General features: G+C 52.9%; 1 non-coding gene across 1 annotated transcript; it reads right to left on the bottom strand.

Annotated features, from left to right (window-relative positions):
• Nucleotides 1–8298: 8298 nt before the first annotated feature.
• On the bottom strand, nt 8299–10111 carry LOC142768002 (small subunit ribosomal RNA). Its single transcript, XR_012885208.1, has one exon. It is a non-coding gene; the product is annotated as a small subunit ribosomal RNA (ribosomal RNA).
• Between the last annotated feature and the right edge of the window lie 232 nt (nt 10112–10343).

The following is a 10343-nucleotide window of genomic DNA, read 5'->3' as shown; positions in this document are numbered from 1 at the left end:
ACTGAAGATGTCTCCTGAATAATTAATTTTTTTTGGCGTTCTCAATTGTGCTAGGCTCTCGCGGTTTTTTTTTATGTCTATCTCCACATTTAAACGAATCTTTTGACACCTAAATTATCATCCCAAGAGCCTCTAGAAGCCGAGATATGAATGCTATACTCAAAATGGTTGGGTCCCACAACAAGATGGCGGCCCCCACAAGGTCGTATGGTGGGAAAAAATAATTGTTAATTTCTTCTCGACGGTCGAAATTTGGCCAGATTCAGCTCACTACCCTATATCCTTCCTCTGCACAATTTAACACTATCACGGATAATTAATGTGCTCAATTGCTTTTTAATCGAACTTTGAACTCCAGGGGGCAGGCTCTACAGTTATGCCCAGCCAAGATGGCAGCCCCCATACCGGCGCATACACGTGGTAAGAAAGTTGATTTTTGCTGATAAATCTCCTGTATCTCGCTGAATCAAGCCGAGATGGTAGCGGCGAGGCTTCGGAACGTCCCAGGAGCGATGAGAGTGGCTTTCAAGGTGCGAAACAACTTTTTCTTGCCGAATTTCTAATTTGTTCGAAGTGAGGCCAGTGGCTGCTACCTCTAGCCCTAACCGCGATGTGCGTCGTTGATTTAGCCAGATTGCGGTCGCTTCAACGCCCGTCTCGCATCGCCCGAGACGCTCCAAGCCTTTATAAGGTCATGCGAGCAAATTTAGAGGACTACTTACAGATTTGATGATCGCAGAAGGCCCCGAAGCGGGAGGTACCAGTGAGGCTGCAGCTCGGCCGGCCGGTAGGTGGCAGTAGATAGGGACAGAAAGTGGTGTTGGGCTATGTTAAACTTACTTAAAAGAACATAAAGTTTTATGCCCTGCCTGCTGCACCGGAGTATCGCAGGCTGCCGAATTTGAAAAAAAAAAAAAAAAAAAAAATGATAATAATTTTGAGAATGAAAAATAAAGAAGAGAACAGAAGAGAAAAAAGAAAAGAAAAAGGGGACTACTACCACCAGCGGAAGGAAGGCCGAAGGGACCGACCGGCAAACTCAGGGTATTTATTTATTTTGTATACAAAAGTAGGTAATATACATGTTGTTTATAGTCTTCATCTTCATCTTGATTAACAATCTTCTTGTTCCAATCCGAATTAGTTTACATTCAATATTTCTTGCATCTTGACGAACAATTCTTCTTCTGTTGTATCTTGTGTCGTAGGTCTTCAGGTAGATTTGATGATCTTTCTTGTTGTCTTGTTGTTCTTCTTTATTGTGTGGTGTAGATAGGGACAGTGGGAATCTCGTTAATTCATTCATGCGCGTCACTAATTAGATGACGAGGCATTTGGCTATTTTTTTTTTTTTTTTTTTTTTTTTTTTTTTTTTTTTTTTTTCTTCCAGATACCACAATCCACCCACTTGGAGATTAACTTGAGGGTTGCCTGCCGTCCTACGATAGGCGTCTCCTCCTCCAATACTGGTAGAGATGCAGGATCAAAGAAAACTTGTCCTCTGAAAGGCAGAGGGACCAAAAGAACGCACCCCGACTTGTGGTGCTGGGACCTTGATTAGCCCTGGGAGCCCACTCCCCGACGAACGACCGCTGTCGACATTTGGTGCATTTTAAATGCCGCCAGCCCCCCTTGTAGGCACCTTATCGTCATCATTTTGAAGTCATTCCTTGTCAATCCCACCTCCTGCAGAGTCCTCACAGATTCACCCGCCCATGTTCCTCTATATGACAGGGTGACACTAGAGACGGTAGGCGTAGGTGAGACTTGGAAAAGCAGATCAGGGATTTTGTATTTATCGCATTTGTGGTGATGAGCCTCCGTAAGTTCAACTCGCGTGCTCACCACCTGCACATCCAGGATATGGGATTTCTCCCGCTTTATGATGACAAGATCCGGGATCTTCGTACCCTGTGATGTTTTGAAGTGTCTTTCTTGCTGCACCTGCCATCCAAGCTCAGTCAGCCTACCTGCCAAGTACCTCAAAATGTTGTCATGCCTTTTGATGCGAGCGTGGTGGGTTCTGTGACATCTCTGAAGGATGTGCCCCAACGACTCCTCAGCCTGACACCCTGCACGACACTGCTTAGGTAACTCTCGACCTCTACGTAGACGAGTCAGATTTGGGACTGCTGCGACATGAAATTTAGCCAAGTCAATAAACTCTCGACCACGGAGGAGTGAAGTCCCATTTCCTAGCCATGAGGTTGACCCTGGTGCTTCCTTGCATTGTTGCAGGGGTCTACCATCGAACGACATGTGGAGTTGTCGGGCCCAATACTTCCTGGACTGCTTACTGTTGCCGATTTTTGTGCCCTTGAAAATGGTGAGGTTGTCAGCCTGCCTCTTAAGCTGAGTGATTGTCGGTCGGGTGGCTGCAAAAGCGCACGCTGGATTGCTAGATTGGGCCACCGTCTGGTACCGTCGTAATCTCATGGCCGGAACAACCGTTCTAAAGCATGGCACTCCAAGCCCACCCTCCTCTACTGCAGCGTAGAAGAAGCCAAGCGGCGCATCTAGAGGCAGCGCCAGCCATCTCCTTACCGCAGAACGGACCACTCTATCAATTGTCAACAGTGTTTTCGCCGAAATTGGGCCGAGCACTAGTCGATGGTATAAACGAGGCAAAAGGTAAAACCTAAGCACAACCAGACGCTGCTGAGGTTTCAAGGGCGCCTTAGACACTCTCTCGAGAAGAATGGCCAACTGTCTTCTTACTAGACCCTTCTCAAGGCCCTTGACACCGAAGTGTACACCCAAGTAGCGCCATGTAGACGTGCAGTTCGTCGTTGCCAGACGTTCCCCATTCACAAAGAAGTCAATGTCTGTTCGGATCTTGGACCTCTTCTGCCAACCCGATGGCTCGATGACTAGGGTCGTTGACTTTGCCGCGTTAATCTTAAGTCCTCTGGCACCGAGAAATGAATTCAGACGATCAATTTGCTGCTTGAGGCCCCAGTGGGTAGCTGTGGTCAGGATAATATCGTCCGCAAATGCCATGGCCGATACCTTCATCCCCTCACTGGTAAAGGCCAACTGGGGGTCAAGCTCAGCCAAGAACTCGTCAATGACTAAGTTGAACAGGAGCGGTGAAAGGGGATCACCCTGCCTTACCCCCACTGTAGGATGGACGACCAGCGATTTGCCTCCGAATGTCAGCACTGTTACCGCATTTTGGTAAAAGTCTTCAATGTACGAGATAAAGTCTTCAGAGATCCCTTTTCTGCGTAAGGCTCTCAAGATTGCCGGTAAAACAACCCTATCGAAAGCCTTCGCAATGTCAAGCGAGGCCAGAGACAAGGGTCGCAGTGACTTGCGCGCTTCATCAATGATTGTCGCAAGGAGAAGAATGTTTTCAGCACACCCATCCACTGGCAAAAATGCCCTCTGCTGCAGGTCCAAATCGAGGTCAGCAAGCAGCCTTCGGAAATATATCTTATGAAGCAGTCTAAGGAGCACATGAGATATTGAGATTGGGCGGTGTTGCGAGGCTGTTGAAGCACCAGGAACTTTGGGAATGAAGATCGTTCGTGCTTGGGTGAGAAAGAGTGGAAGTCGCTTCAGCAGCAGGAGCAAGTTAAGTAGAACCTGGAGTATTACTGGCGGAACCTTCCGCAGTTCCCTCGCCGCAAAGCCATCAGGTCCGGCTGCCGAGCTTGATGAGGGCATTGCCGCCTTAATGTCCATTTCTGTGATAAGGAACACAGGATCGATAACCTTGTGCGGGCGTTCGATAGCAGGAGACACTGATGAAGGCACCACTTTCTCCATGATCTCTCTCCATTCTTCTAGAAAAGCTTGGGGATCCTCCACCTTGGAGTCCGCCTCTCCATCCAGAATCTGTCTTGCACACTGTGTCCTGTTCCGTCTGAAGAGTTGTTGTGTCAAGGCGTATTCCCGCTTCTTTTTCTTCCTGCGACTTTCTTGAACAGGTGGAAGAGGTTGGCGACCATGCGGACGCAAGTCCGAAGCGAACACCTCCCTTAGGTAGGCATTAAGAGCTATCGTTATATCCTCCCTGTCGAGGAATCTCTTTGCAAGCTCCCATAGCTTGTATGCTTGGTACGCTCTTGGCGGAGGTTTTGTTGTTAGACCTCTTAGCTCAGCCTCAATCACCTCACGGTGATTTACCTCGGGGATGACCAGGGAGGCGTCCTCAACAGCTTGCTCCCCAATGTCGGCTAGCACCTCCTGAGTGCTTCTTGGGTAGAGTCTGTTCTGTAGGTCTTCCACCAGCCTCTTGTAACCTTCCTGCCTTCTGTGCGATTTAATGCTGTGCAGCGTGCGGTGCGGAAACGCTCTTAGTAGCTGTGCATTGATGTCCCGGACCTTCTGGGATCTTAATTCAACCTCCTTAGTTGCCATCAGGTACTCCTCCTCCTTTTTCCATCTGGGCTTGAGTCTGGCCAGATTCACATCTTCGTTGTATTCTTCAAAATGCCGATGCCGGCGATGCTGGCTCAGGCCAATCTTGCTACCAAAGGTTGCAGTACATTCTGGACATTGGAATGTCGTTGTCATGGTTGATATGTGGCCTGTCATATTCGCGTCAGCCGGGGCGGCATTTTCGGAACAGCCGGTAGCTGCTCCGTTCTCAGAACCTTCCTCTGTGGGCTTGTTGCCCGAACGCTTTGGCATGCTGCTCTTTTGAGTGATTTCTCCGGGGGGCGACCCGCAGAACACAGGTTCACCTCCCTCGTCCTCGTCATCGGACGAACGTAAGTCGGGTGGAAGTACGAACTTCCTCCTGACCCTAGGTCCTACCCCCGTAGACATCCAGACTGACCCCACATGGACACTGTCAGCAGAATCGCGCGCATTCGCCGCATCAGTGCCAAGGGGAGCTGGTTGACCGGAGGGGACCGCAGGGGTTGCACCAAGAACTGGCTCCCCTGAATCAGCGTATGAAGCCACGTTTGAACTTGGCTCCTCCGCAGCATCAACAGACGCTTGGTCAGGTAGGGAGTTAATAACCCGCCTGTCCTTAGGCCTTGCCCCTGTCATTACCCAGGCTGACACCCCATGGCTGTCGGCTGAAGCGCGCGCCTTCACCGACCTACCACCAAGGGGAGCTGGGGAAGCAGAGGGGGCCATATGAGCATAGCATAATGTGCCTTCAGTGCGTTCAACCCACGTACAAGCCGTGGCCGTTGGCTCAATAACCATTGGCAGTACTGTGGCATGAATACCGTCCTGGCCTTTAGGGTCATTACCCTCAGGGCTCTCGGGTTCCATCAATTCTGCAATAGTTTCAGCTCGTTCACATCCGTGAACATCAACATCGATGCCTTCAGATCCCTCTTTCTCCGCATTGTGTTCTCTCGCTCCTTCATTCCCTTCAAATTTGCCTTCTGGAGCTTGCGCCATTTGCACATCTTCATCCCTATGACGCATCCTTGCTTTATGAATTTTCAGACCCTTCTCTGTGCGAAACGCCTTGTCGCAGACCCAACACTGGAATGATTCCTGCCTGGGGGAACTCCCTCCAGCGGTCGCATTGGAGCGCGCGGCTCTCCTGGCCTCTCTCGGCCCCACGCTTGGTGCGCCTGTCACTCGGCAGGCGTTTTCATCAGGTTTTCTGTTCGCCATAAGCCAAGCGTTTGATAAGCAACCAAAGAACAGTCTTTGGCGCTCAAGGTTGCCAGTATCGTTGCACCGGTAAAGGTGGCAGGGGGAACCACGAGCAGGTGATACTTGGACTTCTCCCCCCAAATGAGTGATAGTTACTCCCGCCGTTAACCCGCGCTTTTTTGAATTTCTTCACTTTAACGTTCAGAGCACTGGGCAGAAATCACATTGCGTCAGCACCGATCAACGGCCCTCGCAATGCTTTGTTTTAATTAGACAGTCGGATTCCCCCGGTCCGTGCCAGTTCTGAGTTGGCTGTTTTCTGCCGGCCGAATCAAGAACCTCAGGCGCGAAGCCCACGGAAAATGCACAGCTGTGGCTTTCCACAGGAAGGTGCCGACGCTGGTCCGGGCTCGGCCGCACCGCTTTTTACGGCGGCGAGCCTCGCCCAGTCCCGGTGCAGTGCCGTTCCTGCTTCTGGACCCCAGCCCGACCGGCTCAGCCCTCAGAGCCAAACCTTTTCCCAAGGTTACGGATCCGTTTTGCCGACTTCCCTTACCTACATTGGTCTATCGACTAGAGGCTGTTCACCTTGGAGACCTGCTGTGGATGTGGGTACGGTCCGGCACGAAAATCACACTCCCTCACTCGGATTTTCAAGGGCCGACAGGAGCGCACCGGACAGCGCAAGAGCCGCACTGCTCTACTGAGCCACCGTCCCTATCTCGGGGTGAACCCATTCCAGGGACTCGATCTCCTTACAGAGAAAAGAAAACTCTTCCCGGGGCTCCCATCGGCGTCTCCGAGCTGGTTTGCGTTGCCGCACTGGGCTCCGAAGAGCCGATCTCCGTAGCCGGGTTCGGGACTGTTAACCCGATTCCCTTTTGGTTGCAGCGGGGCGTCTCCGTATCACAGACTGAGCTGCACAAACGCGCCCGCTTCTGAAAGGATTTCTCCTTTCCCTAAGGACCGACTGACCCATGTTCAACTGCTGTTCACATGGAACCCTTCTCCACTTCAGTCCTCAAGGTTCTCACTTGAGTATTTGCTACTACCACCAAGATCTGCACCAGCGGCGGCTCCAGGCGGGCTCACGCCCGACACCTTCAACGCACACCGCTGCGGCCCTCCTACTCGTCGCGGCTTAGCACCCCCACATTTCGTGCTTTTCAGCCAGCGACGGCCGGGGATAGGCGCGACGCTAGAGCGCCATCCATTTTCGGGGCTAGTTGCTTCGGCAGGTGAGTTGTTACACACTCCTTAGCGGATTCCGACTTCCATGGCCACCGTCCTGCTGTCTTAAGCAACCAACACCCTTCATGGGTTCTCATTAGCGTCCCGACTCGGGCGCCTTACCCCGGCGTTTGGTTCATCCCACAGCGCCAGTTCTGCTTACCAAAAGTGGCCCACTTGGCACTCTCATCGCAGCGGGAGGCCTCCACCCAGAAGGCCTCCCGTACACCCACTGAAAGTTTCAGAATAGGTTGAGGACGTTTCGACCCCAATGCCTCTAATCATTCGCTTTACCAGGTGTGACTGCTCTCCCACCGAGCGCCAGCTATCCTGAGGGAAACTTCGGAGGGAACCAGCTACTAGATGGTTCGATTGGTCTTTCGCCCCTATACCCGGATCGGACGATCGATTTGCACGTCAGAATCGCTTCGGACCTCCACCAGAGTTTCCTTTGGCCTCGTCCTGCCCAGGCATAGTTCACCATCTTTCGGGTGCCAACGTGTGCGCTCTCGCTCCGCCCCGGCGACGTGTGAGCGCCTGGTACGGGCCGTTGCTGCGCCCTTTATCGGACCCCTGTGCGGTCCGGGATCGCAACGCAGCCCGCTAGGGGCCTTCACGTTTCATTGCGCCATTGGGTTTCGGGAGACCCATTGACTCGCGCACATGTTAGACTCCTTGGTCCGTGTTTCAAGACGGGTCGGGTGGGTTACCGACCTACTCGCCGCAAACCACGATAGCGCCTCCGCGGGAGAATAGCCCCGCTCGCAGAGGCTTCTTGCCGGCCAACCCGCCGCCGCGGGACCAACCCGGACAGCAGGAGACGACAAGCTTGCCCAGCGGGTTCTCCGCTCCGTTTCCGGAGGGCGTCATCGTTCGGGCCTCCCGACAACCGGGAGAAGCCCATGGGGCCTGGACGGGGTGATGAACTTTTCGTGCACGGCGTGGTATAACTCCCGCGTGCCGTCTCCGAAGAGACGGGCAGGTCACCTCCACTGCCGGACTCAAAGTCGTGCTTGTTCCCTTTGACCCGCGTCCGTCGCGGCGTCCTACCGGCGGTGGGAAGTGCGCACCCCGGAGACCGCGTCTGCGTGCCAGCAGCCGGAACAGTCCCCCGAAGGGGACCGTTTACCTGACGCCGCCGGCTCCGCGATCGTCCGGAGACTGAATCCCACCGTTCGCGCTCCGCCGCTCCTGTTTACAGTACTAGGCGGTCCCGCAACGGTCGGGTCGCGCATTTCGAGCGCTTCGAGCCACGGTGCAGTGGCGGGTCGAAAGCCGACCTATGAGTGCGTTGCGCCGTTTGTACCCGCGTCCGCCACCTGGCCGACCGTCCAAGGTCGCGGTGTTGGCGTCCGCTGGGCGCAACAATTTGTCACGGGGTGCCGCTCCACATTCAGGCAGCCCCGTGGGGAAAAGCCGACCCCGCGTCCAAACGGGGTCAGCGGCAGAAAGTGTCGGGCGCAGACGCAGCTGAGGCGCTCACCCTTCACGATCCGTTAATGATCCTTCCGCAGGTTCACCTACGGAAACCTTGTTACGACTTTTACTTCCTCTAAATGATCAAGTTTGGTCATCTTTCCAACAGACCGGCGCAACCGAAAGGCCGCGCCGGACATCGGTCCGAAGACCTCACTAAATCATTCCATCGGTAGTAGCGACGGGCGGTGTGTACAAAGGGCAGGGACGTAATCAACGCGAGCTTATGACTCGCGCTTACTGGGAATTCCTCGTTCAAGGGGAACAATTGCAAGCCCCTATCCCAATCACGAAAGAAGTTCCACGGGTTACCCAGTCTTTTCAGACAGGGATAAAGACACGCTGCTTCCTTCAGTGTAGCGCGCGTGCGGCCCCGGACATCTAAGGGCATCACAGACCTGTTATTGCTCTGTTTCTTGCGGCTAGGAGCCGCTTGTCCCTCTAAGAAGGTTGTAAGGTGCTGGGAACCCCGCACCTATTTAGTAGGCTATAGTCTCGTTCGTTATCGGAATTAACCAGACAAATCGCTCCACCAACTAAGAACGGCCATGCACCACCATCCACCGAATCAAGAAAGAGCTCTCAATCTGTCAATCCTCCCAGTGTCCGGGCCGGGTAAGTTTTCCCGTGTTGAGTCAAATTAAGCCGCAGGCTCCACTCCTGGTGGTGCCCTTCCGTCAATTCCTTTAAGTTTCAGCTTTGCAACCACACTTCCCCCGGAACCCAAATACTTTGGTTTCCCGGAAGCTGCCCGCCGAGTCATTTGAGTAACTCAGGCGGATCGCTGGTTGGCATCGTTTATGGTCAGAACTAGGGCGGTATCTGATCGCCTTCGAACCTCTGACTTTCGTTCTTGATCAATGAAAACATTCTTGGCAAATGCTTTCGCAGTAGTTCGTCTTGCGACGGTCCAAGAATTTCACCTCTAGCGCCGCAATACGAATGCCCCCGTCCGTCCCTCTTAATCATTACCTCGTATTCCAAAAACCAACAGAACAGAAACGAGGTCTTGTTCTATTATTCCATGCAAGTTTATTCAGGCGACTTGCCTGCGTTGAGCACTCTAATTTTTTCAAAGTAAAAGCACCGGCCATCTCGAGGCACACAATGAAGTGCACCAAGAAAGAACCGGCATGATGTTCAGTCCGAGCCGTCGCATCGGGTAGGTGCACTACTCGTCTGGAACTGAGATCCAACTACGAGCTTTTTAACCGCAGCAGCTTTAGTAAACGCTATTGGAGCTGGAATTACCGCGGCTGCTGGCACCAGACTTGCCCTCCAATTGATCCTCGTTAAAAGACTTAGAGTGTACTCATTTCAATTACGGGGCCTCAAAAGAGTCCCGTATTGTTATTTTTCGTCACTACCTCCCCGTGCCGGGAGTGGGTAATTTGCGCGCCTGCTGCCTTCCTTGGATGTGGTAGCCGTTTCTCAGGCTCCCTCTCCGGAATCGAACCCTGATTCTCCGTTACCCGTAACAACCATGGTAAGCAAGTAACCTACCATCGAAAGTTGATAAGGCAGACACTTGAAAGAAACGTCGCCGGCTCGTGGCCATGCGATCAGCACAAAGTTATCCAGAGTCAACACAATACGGGCCGAAACCCGATCGATCTTGGTCTAATAAAAGCACCCGTTACCCAAAGGGCTCCAGGCTCACTGCATGTATTAGCTCTAGAATTGCCACAGTTATCCAAGTAGGAAGAAACGATCTAAGGAACCATAACTGATTTAATGAGCCATTCGCGGTTTCGCCTTATTTCGGCATGTACTTAGACATGCATGGCTTAATCTTTGAGACAAGCATATGATTACTGGCAGGATCAACCAGGTAATCGTTCGACTGCGCGTCCGTCCTCGCCTTCGGCGGGCCGGACGCAGTCTGTGTGCGGCGGAGGCCACCTTCAGGCGCCCCAACACGCTTATTTCGCACTCCGAGATGACGGCGTTCGAGCTCGCTACGGCACAACCTTCCCGAAGGACGAGTGGGAGCCGTGCGGCAAGAAGCACGTTCATGTTCGCTTTTTTCGTTGCATCGACTCGGTCGCACCGTGCGGGTTGCCCAA

This window comes from Rhipicephalus microplus, chromosome 7 (genome assembly GCF_043290135.1).
Source record: "Rhipicephalus microplus isolate Deutch F79 chromosome 7, USDA_Rmic, whole genome shotgun sequence".
Taxonomy (NCBI): domain Eukaryota; kingdom Metazoa; phylum Arthropoda; class Arachnida; order Ixodida; family Ixodidae; genus Rhipicephalus; species Rhipicephalus microplus.
This window is presented reverse-complemented; position numbering and strand designations above follow the sequence as displayed.